Source organism: Urocitellus parryii, chromosome 2, assembly GCF_045843805.1.
Source record: "Urocitellus parryii isolate mUroPar1 chromosome 2, mUroPar1.hap1, whole genome shotgun sequence".
Taxonomy (NCBI): domain Eukaryota; kingdom Metazoa; phylum Chordata; class Mammalia; order Rodentia; family Sciuridae; genus Urocitellus; species Urocitellus parryii.
This window is the reverse complement of record NC_135532.1, coordinates 16,511,329-16,527,090: the sequence shown is the minus strand read 5'-3', so window position 1 is coordinate 16,527,090 and position 15,762 is coordinate 16,511,329. Positions and strand designations below refer to the sequence as shown.

At 38.3% G+C, this 15,762-nt stretch overlaps 1 protein-coding gene across 2 annotated transcripts in view; it reads left to right on the top strand.

Annotated features, from left to right (window-relative positions):
- The window catches only part of Gpc6 (glypican 6), a 1,039,564-nt gene that overhangs the window by 161,203 nt on the left and 862,599 nt on the right, over positions 1-15,762 (top strand). The gene's annotated exons all lie outside the window — the stretch shown is intronic.

Genomic DNA, 15,762 nt, shown 5'->3' with positions numbered 1-15,762 from the left:
TGTGTAATGATTTGGGAACTAGAGCAAACTTTAAAAGAATGGATTTAGTTCTTATGTTTCAGTGTGTGTCTTTGAGCTTTTTATAGCTCCATTTCATATATTAAGGTATTGAGAAATATTAGCCTCCTCATGTGTCAAGAACACTGAGAGCAGTTAAAACAGTTAATTCTTCAATAAATGCAGAATAACTTGTGAAGGTTGTTTGCATTTAAGTCTGTTTTTTGGATGCCATTTGAAATCCATTTCCTTTTCAACTTTGCTATCTTGGAGCTGAGTGCTTGGGATATTTATCGAAGTAAGGATTTCCATGAAATCTAATGAAGTCTAAAGGAAACTTGCATTATTTAATTGCCTTTAAACTGATTGTTCATATGACAGTTTCTCTAAAAGGATCAAATGCGAGCCTTTAGCACAGTGAAACTCTGTAGTAGCTGCAGACCTATGTGGTTGGTGTTGGAGTTTACTTGCCTCCTGGTAAGGAATTTTTCCTCCATGACAATAATCCTACTTTGATGACAATGTTTCTTTGACTGTTTTTATTTTATGTACTTGTTAAGAATAGTAAGAGCTGTGTGAAGATGATGCACATTTTATCTTAAGCAGTAGAATTTAACTATAACCACAAGCAGAAACTGGGCCTGTGGAACTACTCTGACCCCAATGTCTCTGTTCCATTAAGAAAGAAAGAAGATTGTAGAATTTGGAGGTTATAAGTGGTAAAAGCTAATTGCTTTGTTAAAAGCGAATGGGAAGCTTGGCACAGTGGTGCATGCCAGTACTTCCAGCGACCTAGGATACTAAGGCAGGAGGACATACCAGGTTAGAGATCAGCCTGGGCAAGTGAGACCCTGCCTCAAAATAAAAAAATAAAAAGGGATTGGGAGTAGGTCTGTGGGTTCAATCTCCACCAAACAAAAACAAAACAAAAAAAGAGAATAAAGGTAAATGAGGCTTATTGAGTAACACCTAATAGGATCTCTTATCTCTCCCCAACCCCTCAGAGCCAAACAATAGAAGAACACTATTTTTGCTCAAGATTCCTATCACAAAACATTATGATTATAGAACTGGAAAGTAGTATTCTAGAAAGAATAACAGGCAGATAGCTCCAAAAATGTTGTCAAAATGAAGCTGAGTTTTTACCATCCTAATAAGTGGAAAGAAGCTGTTCTTTGCCATCCTAATCAAAGAAAAATTTTCTGCCTGTTTATGTATTCAAATGAAAAACAGTTGTCTAGTTGGGCATGGTGGAGCATGCCTTCAATCCCAGTGGCTCAGGATGTTGAGGCAGTAGGATTATAAATTCAAAGCTAGCCTGAGCAACTTAGCAAGGCCTCAAGCAACTTAGTGAGACCCTTTCTCAAAATAAAAAATGAAAAAGGGCTCAGGATGTGGCTCAGTGGTTAAGTGCCCTTGGGTTCAATCCATAGTACCAACTAAAGCCCCCCTCCAAAAAAAACCAAAACAAAAATAACAACAACAGAAAACCCCACAAGTAGTTGTCTTTGCTGATTGGGCTAAGATAGGGATGCTGTCTGAGGAGGTGCTATTTGACCTGAGCCTTGAGGGGACTGCCATGTAAAAGAGACTTCTATGTCAAAACTGGAGAATGGCATTTGAAGCAGAAGGAAAAGCTACGGTAAAAGGGATTTGGTTTGGTATCGGGCTGAGAGAAAGGGAGAATGATGGCCAGGAGACAAGATTGGAGACAGAGACAGGAATCATTTTGTTGGGCCTTAAACACTATGGCAAAGAGTTTAGGTGTTTAATTACAAGGCAAGCCATGGAATGTTTAGAGCAGGAAAGTGATACTTGCTATTCATTTTAGAAAGATCATTCTGAAGTCTGCGGAGAATAAAATATGGGGAGAAAATAGGAAAGAAATACCTTTGTCATTTGAGTAAAAGATACTGTTGAGTTATTTATTCATTTGACCATCAACCAACACCCACTGAAATGCTACCGCGTGCCAGAGCACTATTGTAAGTCCTATAGATACCAAGATTATTAGGAGACGAAAGGGACCTTTCCCATAATACTTTGACTGTAGGCAGAAGAGCAGGTAACACTGAATCCCAAGAAGACAATAAAACAAGGTAACACAATGCCAGACACTAGGGAATCACCATGAAGACATTGTAAGCAAAACCAAGAGCCAGTGCAGAGGCCATGAGGTGGCATAAAAGAACAACACTGGAGGGACAGAGCAAAGATAGGGGTCTCAGAAAATTGGAAAAAGTCAGCCAGGGCCACATCACATAGGAGAAATTCCTTCCTGTGAGACTTCTCAGCAAGTGGGCATGGGGGTAGAGCATGAGATAAAGATTGAAGAGGAGTTTCTGGTGCTCTGACAACCATTTGCAAGTCATTCATTGTACAAAGCAATTAATTGGTAAACTTCTCGTCAATTTCCTGGGAGTTTATTTGAATGGTGATACTGGCTATTAGCATCAGTGTTATTTTAGGAAATTATTAGTTATGGTAATTGTCAGGGATTGATTTTCTGTTTATTACTTTACTAAATTCTAAAGCGATTATTGCTTAGAGACAAATAGAAAATTCCCTGCTCAGTACAAATAAGATTGAGGCATAGATGTTGGGAATATTTCTCCTACTATTTAATGCTGGATTGCTTTAAATGGTGTTTAATACAACATTTATTGAACTATTTGAAAGTCCCTAATGTGCAGATGCATCTGAAATTACCCCCATGTCTAGTTTGCTCCAGTTAACATCCTTTTTAATGGCAGCAGGTGGAAAACTTGAAGGAAGGATAACTAAAATGGCTGTCTTGGCTGTTGTTTGAACATGTCGTTGTTCTGACCAGAAAGTGGAAATTATTGGAAAGGAAGGTTGTTTTTCATCTGCTTGAGGAACTGTTCCAGAACTGTTGTTAAAGTGAATGTTAAGTGGGGTGTGTGCCATTTGCTTCATATGCACTGTGGATGATTGATTTCCTCAGCCCAACTAATAGAATATTTTTTCTACCGGCCTTGGTACAATTACATTATAGTTGCAATTTTCAACATCATATTTTAATAGAATTTTTGAGTCTCTTTGTTATTAATAAAGTTAAATATAATCAGAAATGAAAATCTGCTGAAATATTCACATTATCCCTTTGCACATTTGGACTCCCAGTTCCCATCCCTGCTTTGCTTCGAGTCAGCAGTAATGCACATTTGTTGGCTTGGATTGACACTTCTTCCCCACAGTCATTCTGCCTCAGAAAGACCAAGTTTTTTTTTTTTTTCCTTCAAATGGAAAAGAATTCTAAGCAACACCCTTGAAATATGAAATCAGTCACAAAATTCATTACTGGAGCTTTTTCATTTAGAGAAATGATTGCAATGACATGCTGTGTTGACAAGTAAGACTCTCTGTCTTTAAACTCTTAATGTATAGTTTGCCTTTAAAATTAAATTGCCTCTTTTTCTAAATCAAACACAGATTAAACACCCACATAATTACTTTCTGGATAGTTTCTTTGCCACTGCAGAGATATGGAAGATGTTTAAATTTTGTGATTATTATTGTTTTAATTTTAAGCAATAAAATAAGAAAAATCATTACTAAAAATCACCTGCAACATTTTAAGGTAGTAAATGGCATGTAATGCTATCTGAAGTTCATTTAAATAAGAATGATTTTAAGGGTGAGTGAAATGTATATCAATATTTGCTCAGAACAAAAGACCAGCTGATTTAGCTAGCAGATTATTCATATTTAAGGTGAGACAATTAGCTAGCATTTAAGGCATTGTTTTTTAACTGTAAAATAGCTTCCCGGCACCGAATTAATAATCTAACATACAGCCAAACTTTTTTTAATAACTTTATTTATTTATTTATTTATTTATTTTTATGTGATACTGAGGATTGAACCCAGTGCCTCACACACGGTAGGCAAGCTCTCTCCCACTGAGCCACAACCCCAGCCCACAGCCAGACTTTTTAAAAGCATTCTCAAAGGTATTCTCATTACAAAGCTGTCTGCCCTTAGCTTGAAGGTTCTAGTTAGCAACAGGAGAAAGAAAAATATGTTCACAGAAATTAAATGAAGTCCTTAAAAAGCAGAGTAGAGATTTAATTAAAGACTCTTTTCCATATATGTTTGTGCTGAAAAGGCAACGTGGGTTGGTTAGGATGCATTTTATCTTCTTGCTGAGAGTCAGCACTGCATATTGGTTAGAAACCAACACAGAGGTCAGATCCAGCCCACTGCCCATGTGTCAGCTGAGTGGCATGGGGCACATTACTTAACCTCTTTCAGGACCTCAGGTTTTCATCTGTAAAATGAACCAATAGTGATATCGCCTCATAGGGTTCTCTAAAGAGTAGATGAGATCATGCATGCCTTAGAGTATTCTGGGACATGGAAAGAACTCATTGAACCATAGGGAAGCCTTTCTCGCCAGGCAAGTATATTTAGCCACTTCATTATGAATTATTTGGAGGACATGGATATCTACACAAGGCAAAAAGTTAGAAAAGGGCTAAGAATATTTTAGGATGCCACATTTATAAAAGAAAAATAATTAATTATCTCAGAAATGAATGAAGACACAACATGAAGACACAACCTGAATTTCAAGCAGTATAGTGCTTTCAGTTGTTTTTAGATTTATTCAAATGTGTGCATGATTTTCCACTGGCTGCTGAGTTATTGTAGTTGGAATTGATGGTCTCTCTGGGAACAGTTTCTTCGTGAGCATTATTTTCTCTGCCCAGGCAATTCCACCACCTCCACCACTTCACCACTGACAGACTTTTGATATTTCCTTAACAGATGGAGCTTTGATCATTTTCTCTTTTGACCTTATAAGATAATGAGAGCCGCTGGAGTGCCCTTTTAGTTAAATCAATAGAAAGTGCTTCAGTGTATAATATCTCATTAATAGAGACGGTTAATGGCAAACTTGGGACAGTTTATGTAGCTGACAAGCCAAGCACCTGCCTATATTAGAGGGATGGATGACCCAAGACCACAGTAGCTCTGAAACAGAATTTCAACAGCTGGTAGTGATCCACCCGCCTCCCCAGGTGGAAGACACTGTGTGGTTTTTTTTCTTTCAACTGCTGCCATAATTCTTCTCTTTTCCCAGATATATTTTAAGGATCACATGCTGGGCTCCCTGGGAGAAGGTGTGCAGGGAGTTTATCTCCAGAGTAGAACCTGCCAGGGAGGAGGAGAAGCAGCATTAGACAGTTGACCTTCTCTACATTTGCCACAGGGGCCTCAGCTGGTGTCACATCTGGGGCCATCTGCAGCCCAGATGGCCCTTCAGAGCTGTCCTGTGTTGAGGTGAGGAGGCCAAGTCTTTGCACAGCACAGTGGAACAGGTACTGAAAGCAGGCGGCTCTGGGGTTAGCATCTAACAGGTGGGGTCAGATCCTGGAGGGATCTTGGCCAAGTCATTGGCAGCCAGTACCATGGGCAGTTGGAGAGCATCCATCCCATTCCTTCCTCTATCTTGAAATGGTGGGGGATCTGGATGGCCCACCCCTCTACTCTGCACACAGGAAAAACTCAAGGAGTTGGCTTGAAACTTCTCCTGACTCCCCAAATCCCATAAAGTTCTGATCTTAGTAGCAAACATGATAGACATATTATGATTATTATTGTGGACAAACCCATGCAACAGTGAGGTTACATTTGTTCTTAACCTACAAGAAAAACTGTCCACCATGAGGGATTTTTTTGGTCTTATTTACCAAACATTTTCATTGGATTCTTTTATTCCAGATGAGCTTTGCTGCTGAAACTTAACACTAAGAAGATTGACTTCTATGCCATGCGTTTCAAGGTAGAGGATATGGAAACAGGACCACATGGGGCAGAACTGAGAAGTTACTGGAACCATTAGATCCTTCCCCAAGGAAACATTATCCTTTCTCTATGTCTGGTCACGCAGTGTGATACTTTCTGAATCTTGTGTCCCCTGCTCTCCAACAGCCAGCCTACCTGATCCCGGTGGAGAGTGCTTAGGGCATATATGCCCCTTTCAGGGCCAGGACAAGGGTAGGGCAAGTAAGTGTGAAATTTAAGAAGTAATGCAAAGGAAAAAATTTAAATTAATATTTTATTTTAATAGAATTCTTTAAAGATCAAAATCAATGTGAAAAGCTCATGATGAAAACATTCTAAAAATTTCAAAATAAGACAAATATCAGTCTCGTTTCTTTTTCCGTTTTCGATTGTGGTTTGGGTGGGCACTGGCCACTTGCGCTATATAGAAATAACCTGATAAACTTATTTTTACTTCAGTGGATCTGATTGAGTGAACAATTTCAAAAGTTTCTGGAATGAAGTCTATGTAAATATTTTTATCAGTTCTAAAAACATAAGGAAACGAATATATTAAAATGCATGAGTTCAGTGTCCACCAGTTACAACCTGAGCAGGACCCCTAGGAACTGGGAGCTGGCATTAGGACTAAGGAAGATGGAAATAAGTAAGAAAAAGAGGAGAGGATTAAATGGTTTTCACCAAATAATCAATTCAGGGACACAGCCAGCACTTGTAGCCCAAAGTCACAGAGTTCAGAAGCTGGGAATCAGTCCTGGGGTCAAAGCCAAGTGGCAACAGTGTAACACTCTGCTCCAGTGGTCCCCGAAGAGGTTTGTTGTGAGACCAGTGTTGTTTCACCTCCTCTCCAGCAGTTGAACTTGCCAATTCTTAATGTAAAAAAATTGTAGATCTCGGGATTCCACCTCTTGGGTCCCCTTCTTCCTCCAGGGAGAAGTCTTTTCTGCTGTCCTTAATAAAGCTTCTACTTTCCACTCTTAAAAAAAAAAAATTGTAAATCTCTCTTCCTTCCCTATGGAATATACTCCAACCCTCTCACTATGGCAGCCAAGACTCTCACACAGTATGGCTCTACTGTATCTCATTTCCCCCATCTTCCTTCACCAAACACTTTCCCTAGAATCACTAACATGAACAGCTTCTGCTACAGCCAAAGCACCCTTTTTAAGCCCTGTCCTTAGGTGCAGGGCCTTGTGGTCTTAGGCTGCACGTGCTGGTATTTCTTTCTGTGATTTCTCCTGGAGAGTGAACACTCCTAAGATAGGACTGATTGATTGTCACCCTTTCTTTGAACCCTTTACCATCCATCACTTCCAGACTGGGCTAAAACCAGAATCTTCTTCATTACTTCCAGCCCAGTGTATTGGCATGTCTGTTTAGATGTTTATTTCCTAGTAGACTTTTATTTGTTGCTTTTTTAATTTAGTAAGTATTGTTAGTACTGAGTAAAATTATTGTAACAAACTATGCATATAATACTTTCTGTAGCATCTGTACCATAGGCGACATTAAAAGCATGTTAGATGTGATATATCACTGGACCTCAATAAATTTTATACTATCCTACTCTCATTTCATGCTATATTATTTCATATCATAATTGTTTTATCTATGAATAAATCAAGGCTTGATGAACCTTTAGCTCTGCAGGAAGCTATATGTTATCTTATACCACCAGCCCCTGGCATCCCAGTAGGTTCATAGGTAGCCTATCAATTCAGTGAATGAGAGCTGGAGGTATGGATGGTTGTGATCAACCACACAGGTGGAAATGCAGATCACGTATGCATTTTGCATATACATGCATAGATGCATGCACAGGCAGACATTGTACTTTCAGTAAATTTTTATGTAATTGGTAGTCCTTGAGCATAAAACTCACAGATGGATGAAATTTTTTTTTGCAAAATAATTAATGCACACTTGTGATTATTGTAGCAGTGTTCAAGTAAAATTTGATTAATGGAAGCATAATATACAAATTAGTTATTATTTAGGTCTAAATCTTGATCTATTCTAATGTTTTGAAATCCTGCCACCTTTATTTAGTTGAGGTCCATATGTGTGTGTGTGTGTGTGTGTGTGTGTGTGTGTGTGTGTGTTTAAATCTCAAATTTTTAAAATTTCCATTATTTTGATCAGGAAAAAAAGGATGTGTTTAGCTATGAACTAGAAGTGCAGTTCTACTGAGGGCTTGTGTATAATATCAGAAGATATTAATCCCCCATTTGGTGAGACTTTACAAAGAAGTAGAGAAAACATTATGGAAAACAATTGGGTTTGCTTATTTCATAGAAGCAGGCATTAAAGTGTGGGCATAGGGAAGAGAATGCTGCTGCCTGGGAGCATCAAACAAACAGCAGTCCGCCTCCCGCTGCTACGATTCATCCAAAGAGCTTAGGCATTGGCTTTTCTTTCCATTTTTCAGGGATGAAAATCTATATTCTCTTTACTATAATATCGTCTGTTGAAATGTTCACTGTCTGAAGATTAAAAACTTCTGTACTCTGGGAGTGGATATTTTAAAATATATTTTGATGGCCTTGGAGACAAATAGAGGAAAGCTATCAATGTGTAATGATTGTCACACACAGTGTTTTACCTACTATTTTTCTTCTTGACTGTGTTCTGTATTAGCACCTCTGAGATTCATAAGAACATTAGATCATCCATTGCCTGATTTTTTTTTTCCTCTGGTGTTCTTAGAGTCTAAAGGGATCTTGTGGGGAGAGGCATGTTACCAGTTTTTTCCTCTGGTATGAACCCTGCTTCCCCCAGACAGTTTTCTGGTATAAGCGTCTATGTAATATTGTTTTGAATAATTTAAATTCTAAAGAGAAAATTACCACCCATTTTGAGAATACTTGCTCTAACCCCTGCCCATTGTATAAATCAGAATACAGAGGCTTAGATGTCATAGGTAGCAAGTGGCACTAGAACTAGCCACAATGTCATAGGATCTTTTGATCCTGGAGTTTATATCTTCCATTACCAGATCCAATTCCTTAACCAAACCAAACCACCTTCTGTACAGTTTTTGTACTTTTAGTTAAATGCTGAATTGATAAAAGATCTGAGACATTGCACTATGTAATAAAAGAGGGGAATTAAGATGACCTGAAATTTCAATTTCTTATTTAGTCAGTGAACAGGCTGAATATTGCCCCTAAAGTCAATGTTAATACATTTGATGAGCTGAGATGCTCATGCACATTTCTATCAACTTTTTAAACTTTCTGATTCTCAGAGCCTCCTTCAAATAAAAAAAAAATCCCCTTAACTATATTTGTGTTTGTCTCCTCCATCTATTTCATCATCACTAGAGGGCACGAAGAACATTTCTACTTCAAGTAGAGTCAAAACTTGGCACCAGTCCCTAGATTGGTGACAGGACCACAGGTGAGGCAGAAAGGTGTTGTCTCAGAGGCTTGCTCACTGTCAGTCCAGTGACAGGGGCCAATGTTGCCGCTCCTGATTATTTCTTCTTAACTCCTGATAATTGCTTCCATCCTTCCCTTTGCTCTCCATCTCTAGACACACTGTCAGTTGGAGTAGCTGGTGATTAAAACACTTGTTTGTTATTCAGGAGCACAGCAGGATGGTAGCCCCTAGGCATTCTGAAATGAGGGCCTCAGTATTGAGAAGCTTTTTAAGAAAAGGAGCAATAACTGGCCTTGGAATTGAACTCTACTCATGATGCTATATGTTTGTGGTGGGCAAGTTGGTGCATAGCTTGTGGGTGGAGAGGGAGTCTGTCCATCCTCTGCACCTGCCCTGGCCCACTCAGAAGAGATGACCTATAGGAACAATGTGGGCTGGGATTGTGTGTGTCTTTAGGAATTCCAGGTTACCTATGGAAACACTTGCTGGATAGTACACATTATCCTCAGGCTTAGGGTGTGATCAATGTGGGAAAACTCTAGGGTTGCTTTTTCCTCCTAACAATCCTGGATTGCTAGCTTGCTCATAAATATTCTTGACTCCAGTGTGCCTTGGGCAAAAGCTGCAGTCAACAGTACTGTGGCAGTTTTACTGTAGCACTTAATTGTAGGGTGAGAAATTCTTTTTGGTAGGAAAACACTTTCAAATGAAAACTAAAAGCAAAAACTGAAATTAAGGTAGAATAAAATGATTGAGAAAATATTAATGAATGATTTTCTAAGTCACATGTCACGGAAATGGATTGATAGGCTTCAAAAAAATCTTTGCAAATACTCTTGTTTTACATAAAGCAATGAGCATAATGTGAAATGTATGATGAGGTCTAGAATTCACTTTTACCTTTAATATGATTATCTTTTATAGTATTAGTGTCCAATGAGTTTCGAAAGTGAAAATTGAAAAAAAATTAGGAGATTACTTAAGTGGATAGAAGTGCCATTTTGACATTTTTTTGGAGAATTAACTGTGTGAACTGTACCCCCTAAAAGAGAAAAGAAGATGGCTTGGGTACCTCCATTACTAGACAGCAGTAGGTGGCCAGAGATGACATAGCAGATGGCAAGATGGATCTAGGTAAGGCCTACTGGAAAGGTCAGTGGACCCAGCAGAACTAAGTCCACAGATGAGTGTAGACAGGGACAAGCACAAACCGCCACACTAAGGACAGAGTTTTCTTGACAGACTGTAATGACGACATCAAACATTATTTTGGCAAGTGAAAAGTCCTACTCATTTGCTCTGTTTATCTCAAGAAATTCCTGCAAAGTGCTCCTTTTAAGAAGTTTAGATATTTATGCAATTTTATGTTTATGTGGAAGAGCTATATAATCACCAAGCTGTTCTGCTTTTGAGGAGCAAAAAGGAGGAAATAGTTTATCCCTTCACAAAACGGTATTGGCAGGGAGCAATTTCTCACTGTTCAACAAATTCTTAGAATTTAGCTGTAACACTTAGACTAGTTATAATGGATGCAGATATTAGAGGACTGATAGTGAGAAAAATAGCTCTAGTTGTACCAGGAGACTTGTGTTAAAATGTTCTATCAGTAAGTGTTTGGGGAGCAACACAGTTTCTTTCCCTCCCTCTCCCTTTCTTGATCTCCTCCTCTCCCTCTTATTTAACAAGAAAGAACTATGTTTGCTTTTGTAATATACTGATGACAGAAAACTGTTGATACTATTTGAATCAGTCAGTATTTTTAATATCTTTATCTCTGGGAATTGGTACTTCTTAATGCTAAAGTAAACATATTTGTGATTATTGCACAACCTAACATTTCTTATAAAGCACTTAATGTTAACCACGGAATCAAGTTTTGGGCAATTCATGGTTTGTAGCCTTAACAAATTCATAACTGTTTTGACTCAGGTTGGGAGAGTCAGTCTTATGAGAAAGGATACATTTACCTATAAAGTGTGGGGGAAATATGAGGTTTGGCGAGATTAATAACTTAAGTTTCCATAAATTCCCTATATATTTGAAACTTGAGTCACTTAGATGATAAATATAAAAAAATTCTTTGTTTGTGCATAACAGGTTATTCTTTAAGATTGGAGACATACAACCTTAAGGAATGCATCAGATAATGTTATAAGCGGAAGATAAGTGAAAATTTACTAAAGTCCTATCAGCCTGGAGAAGAAAATCCAGTTTAATTTTAAAAAGCACCCTTGTAATTTAATTTTTATTATACACAAAACATACATTCTTAATGTCTCAAAATTTTGCATATACTTTATGAAATCCATCTCTATGGAATTATCTGAGAAGTACGTGTATATGTTATGAATCTGGATTTTAAGGATTTTAAATGAAGGATGAAAAGTTTGGCATGAGAAAAAAAAAAAAAAAGAAGGCAATGTTGGTGCTGGAGATAATTCTGATCAACTTTCTTAAGCTGTTTTTCCCAGTGCCCAGCAAAGAGTAGGTGCTGAAAACATTGATTTGTGTTTCTTTCTGTGAATAGGATATACTAAAGTGTTTCTGAAATGGATGGTGCTGGTGGTACTGCAATGATAAACATGGTTAGAGAGGAGAAGTCACATTATTGTTTCCCAAAAGCTTATTTAATGGACTATCAGACTCCAGTGAAATTCAGAATCCTTTCACCTGAAATGTATCTTTATGAAGTTAGTAAAAAACTATCCTCGTATGCATGTCACCAGCTGCCTTTGTCAAATAGAGACTCCTAAGGTGGGATGCTTAGTCTGACTCAGAGTGAGGCATAAGTTGTTTTTCTGAATTTAATCAACTAATCATTATTGAGCACTCTGTGCCAAGCTGCAGTAATGACAAATTACATGTAGTGAGTGACTTATACCCTTTGCCTTTACATACCTCAGATTCTACTGTGTGAACCTTGGGGGCGGGGAGAAGGGTGTGAATGAGAATTACCAACAGATCCATGCATGCCTATATCTCCAGCCAAATCTTTGAGAGTTATAATAATGGTATAAGTGCAATGCATTGTCAGCTCAGCAAATAGAGCAATGGGCTGTTAGGGGAAGGTTGATATTTGAGCCGAGCCATGAAGAAGTACAGAGGTACACAGAGGATGGGCAAGATCTACAGACATGTGAATAAATGATGTGGAATTGGGTGCTTTGTGTAATGTTGTATAAAAACAAATGTCTTCAAAGGTGCAATCTTTCTGAAGCACTTTAATACATGCTACTAGGGAATGAAGCTCTAAGAACATGTAAAGTATGATAGCAGTACTAATGCCCCAAATAGCTCCCTTGCTAAAAGATATATTAATTTACTACCTAGCAAGAACAAGCAGTAAATAAAAGCAGAGCACAGCTTGCCTATATTTTGCAAAGACAAAATGAGGTAGAAAATTAAAGATATTTATCTCCATTATTCTCCTTTTAAATTTCTTGTTAACTACTCTGAAACCAAAAGAGAGTGATAAAGCATTGTTGAAATTGTAAGATTAAAGACAGCAAAGATGAAAAAGTTTGGGTAGAGATTTTGGTAAGGAAAAAAGAAAAAAAAGACTCAGTGTTAATATTTGGAAATTGTTCTTAGTTCATGGTTATGTTGGTCTGCTTTTATCAAAAAAAAAAAAAAACCTGCTGTAACTGTGAGAAGCTGTGTGGCATTATATTCCAAGAATTTTTTAAATCTACAACTGAGCTCTTATATTTATCTTTTTCATCAGGTTTTTCACAGCTGCAACTAAAAGACCTGACCAGAACAATTATAGAGGAGGAAGAATTTATGTGAGGGCTCACAGTTTGAGAGATCTTAGTCCATAGACAGCCAGCTCCATTCCTCAGGGTGAGGCAGAACAACATGGTGAAAGAGTGTGGTGGAGGGAAGCAGCTCACATAATGATCAGAAAGGAGAGAGAGAGAGAGAGAGAGAGAGAGAGAGAGAGAGAGAGAGAGAGAGAGAGAGAGAGATTTCTTGACTTGCCAAATACAAATATACACCCCAAAGCCATGCACCCAGGGACTCACCTCCTCCAGTCACATACTGCCAGCCTCCAGTTACCAGTTAATTCCATGAGGGGATTAATTCACTCAATTGGTTAAGGCTCTTACAACCTAATCATTTCTTCTCTGAACCCTCTCACATTGCCTCACACAGTGAGATTTTGAGGGACACCTCACATCCAAACCTTAACATATATATAGTTTTTTTTTTTTAAATTATTTTTTGAAACTGGACCTCCCTGTTGTTGCCCAGATTTGCTTTGAACTTGGGATCCTCCTGCTTCAGCCTTCAGAGTAGCTGGGAACACAGTCCTGTGCCAGTGTACCTGGCTAAAATTCCATTAGTTTTTTTTTTCTTTTTTAATATTTATTTTTTTAGTTTTAGGTGAACACACTATCTTTATTTTACATTTATGTGATGCTGAGGATCGAACCCAGTGTCTCGTGCATGCTAGGCAAGCACTCTACCAAGAGCTACAACCTAACCCCTCCATTAATGTTTGAATGGAGAAGAGCATATTTGACATTGTGATTGGATCATGAAGACAGTGATGGTGCTGTGAATCTCATCTGGTCTGATGAGGTTACTGATTACACCCACTAGTGTTCCAGAGGTGCTGGGGCAAAGCCATGTGCTTTTGCTGCTGCAGACCTCAAAGTTTGCTTCATTGGAGACAAATCTGCTCTGGTGAATAAATGAAATCGTGTATTTTTTATGTAAACAGGTGAGGAAGGAGACGGTGGGATAGATCACTGGGAATTAGACCAACTTGGTTTGGGAAGTTATCCATTTTCTCTGACTTCTAGCACAGTTTGGTTGACTTCTCTGAGCCACTCGGGGTTGTTATAAAAGTCTTTAACGCACTGTGCTAATGACTGAAAAATGTGGAATTACAAATTTAGAGCAAATTTTGTTCAGCTTCATGTAAAATATAGAAATGGAGATACTGTAAAATTATAGTATTAAATAAGGGACCCACATGGATGGAGATGAGCGATCTCTAGGGGCTGCTGATATTTTCCAGGAGTGTAGGGGGTGGCAAGGTGGGCAACACCATCATGCCAGTCTTTGCCTTTGTGCAAATATGAAGCAGCACAAAAAGACATGTGATTCAATGCTGACCTGAGGGCAAGAATTGTGCCAGCCACGGAGATGGATTCACCTTGTATAGAAAATAGAAGACAAGTCACATTGTGGCTGTGTGACTCTTGGCTACTTACTATGTCTCAGTTTCCCAGTTGTAAAAAGAAAAAAAAAAGTTACAGGAAAGGGACCCAGGACTCCTTCTTATTGTGCTGTGTTGGATGTGGCTGATGAGCATCAACATAGATCAAAATAGAACTGAAGTATTTATGTAGCTGTTGGCTTTTCCTCTGCTTCATGTCTGTCTGTCCGTCCAAGTGGAGGGCTACAAGTAATGGAAAACAACATAATGGCAAACCGACAAATCAGAAGGAATGTCTGATGTTGTTTCTGCCCAATTTCAGTATTACACAATTGATAATTGACAGTTTGACTAAAGGCCTTTCCCGGAACAATGCCACCTTGTCAGAAACCAGATGATCCAATAGGACCGGGAATATTTTTGAAGGCTTAACTTGAAATTTAAGGGGATTGTAATTAGGGGGATAAAACATGGTCCTTTTATAAGGAGAAGGGACTCTAAGGAATGAGTCAAGTTATTTGAGGCCAGACAATTGAGAATCTTAGAGCTAATGAGGATAAACAAATTAGCCAGAGTGGATTGTGAGCCATGAGCAAAGGAAAGGACCAACTTGCACAGGATTCTTTATTTAACTTGATCCTGTTAATATCTGTTTTGCTCTGAGGGAAAAATTATTGACACATGATCTGTCTGTAACCTGAGTCTGTATGGTTTAGGGCTGTGGGTAACATAATATATTCCCAATCATTTTTTCCCATAAGGATTTATTGAAATGAAAAAATTGCTTATATGTCAGTTAGGCATATAAGGTAAGATTTTTATTTAGTAAAATATCAGCTACTTTCTTTTGCTTCCTATGTCACTTCAGTCATTTCCATCAAGGATATTTTTGTGTGTGTGTGTGTGTGTTTGGTTTGTTTGCTTTTTGTAGCCTTGGTAAATTGGATACCAAAAAGTTAATTCTTTTTTTAATTTTTTAATTTGTCTTAATTAGTTATATATGAGAGAAGAATGCATTTTGATTCATTGTGCACAGACAGAGCACAACTTTTCATTTCTCTGGTTGTACACCATGTAGAGTCGCACCACATGCGCAGTCATACATGTACATTGGAAAATGATGTCCATCTCATTCCACCATCTTTCCTACCCCCATATCCTCTCCTTTTTCTCCCTCCCCCGCCTTTGCCCAATCAAAGTTCCTCTATTCTCCCCATGCCCCCCTCCCCATTGTGAATCAGCATCCACTTATCAGAGAAAACATTTGGCCTTTGGTTTTTGGAGATTGGCTTACTTTGCTTAGTATGATATTCTCCAACTCCATTCATTTACCTGCAAATGCCATAATTTTATTCTCTTTTAATGCTGAGTATATATACCACAGTTTCTTTATCCATTCGTCTACT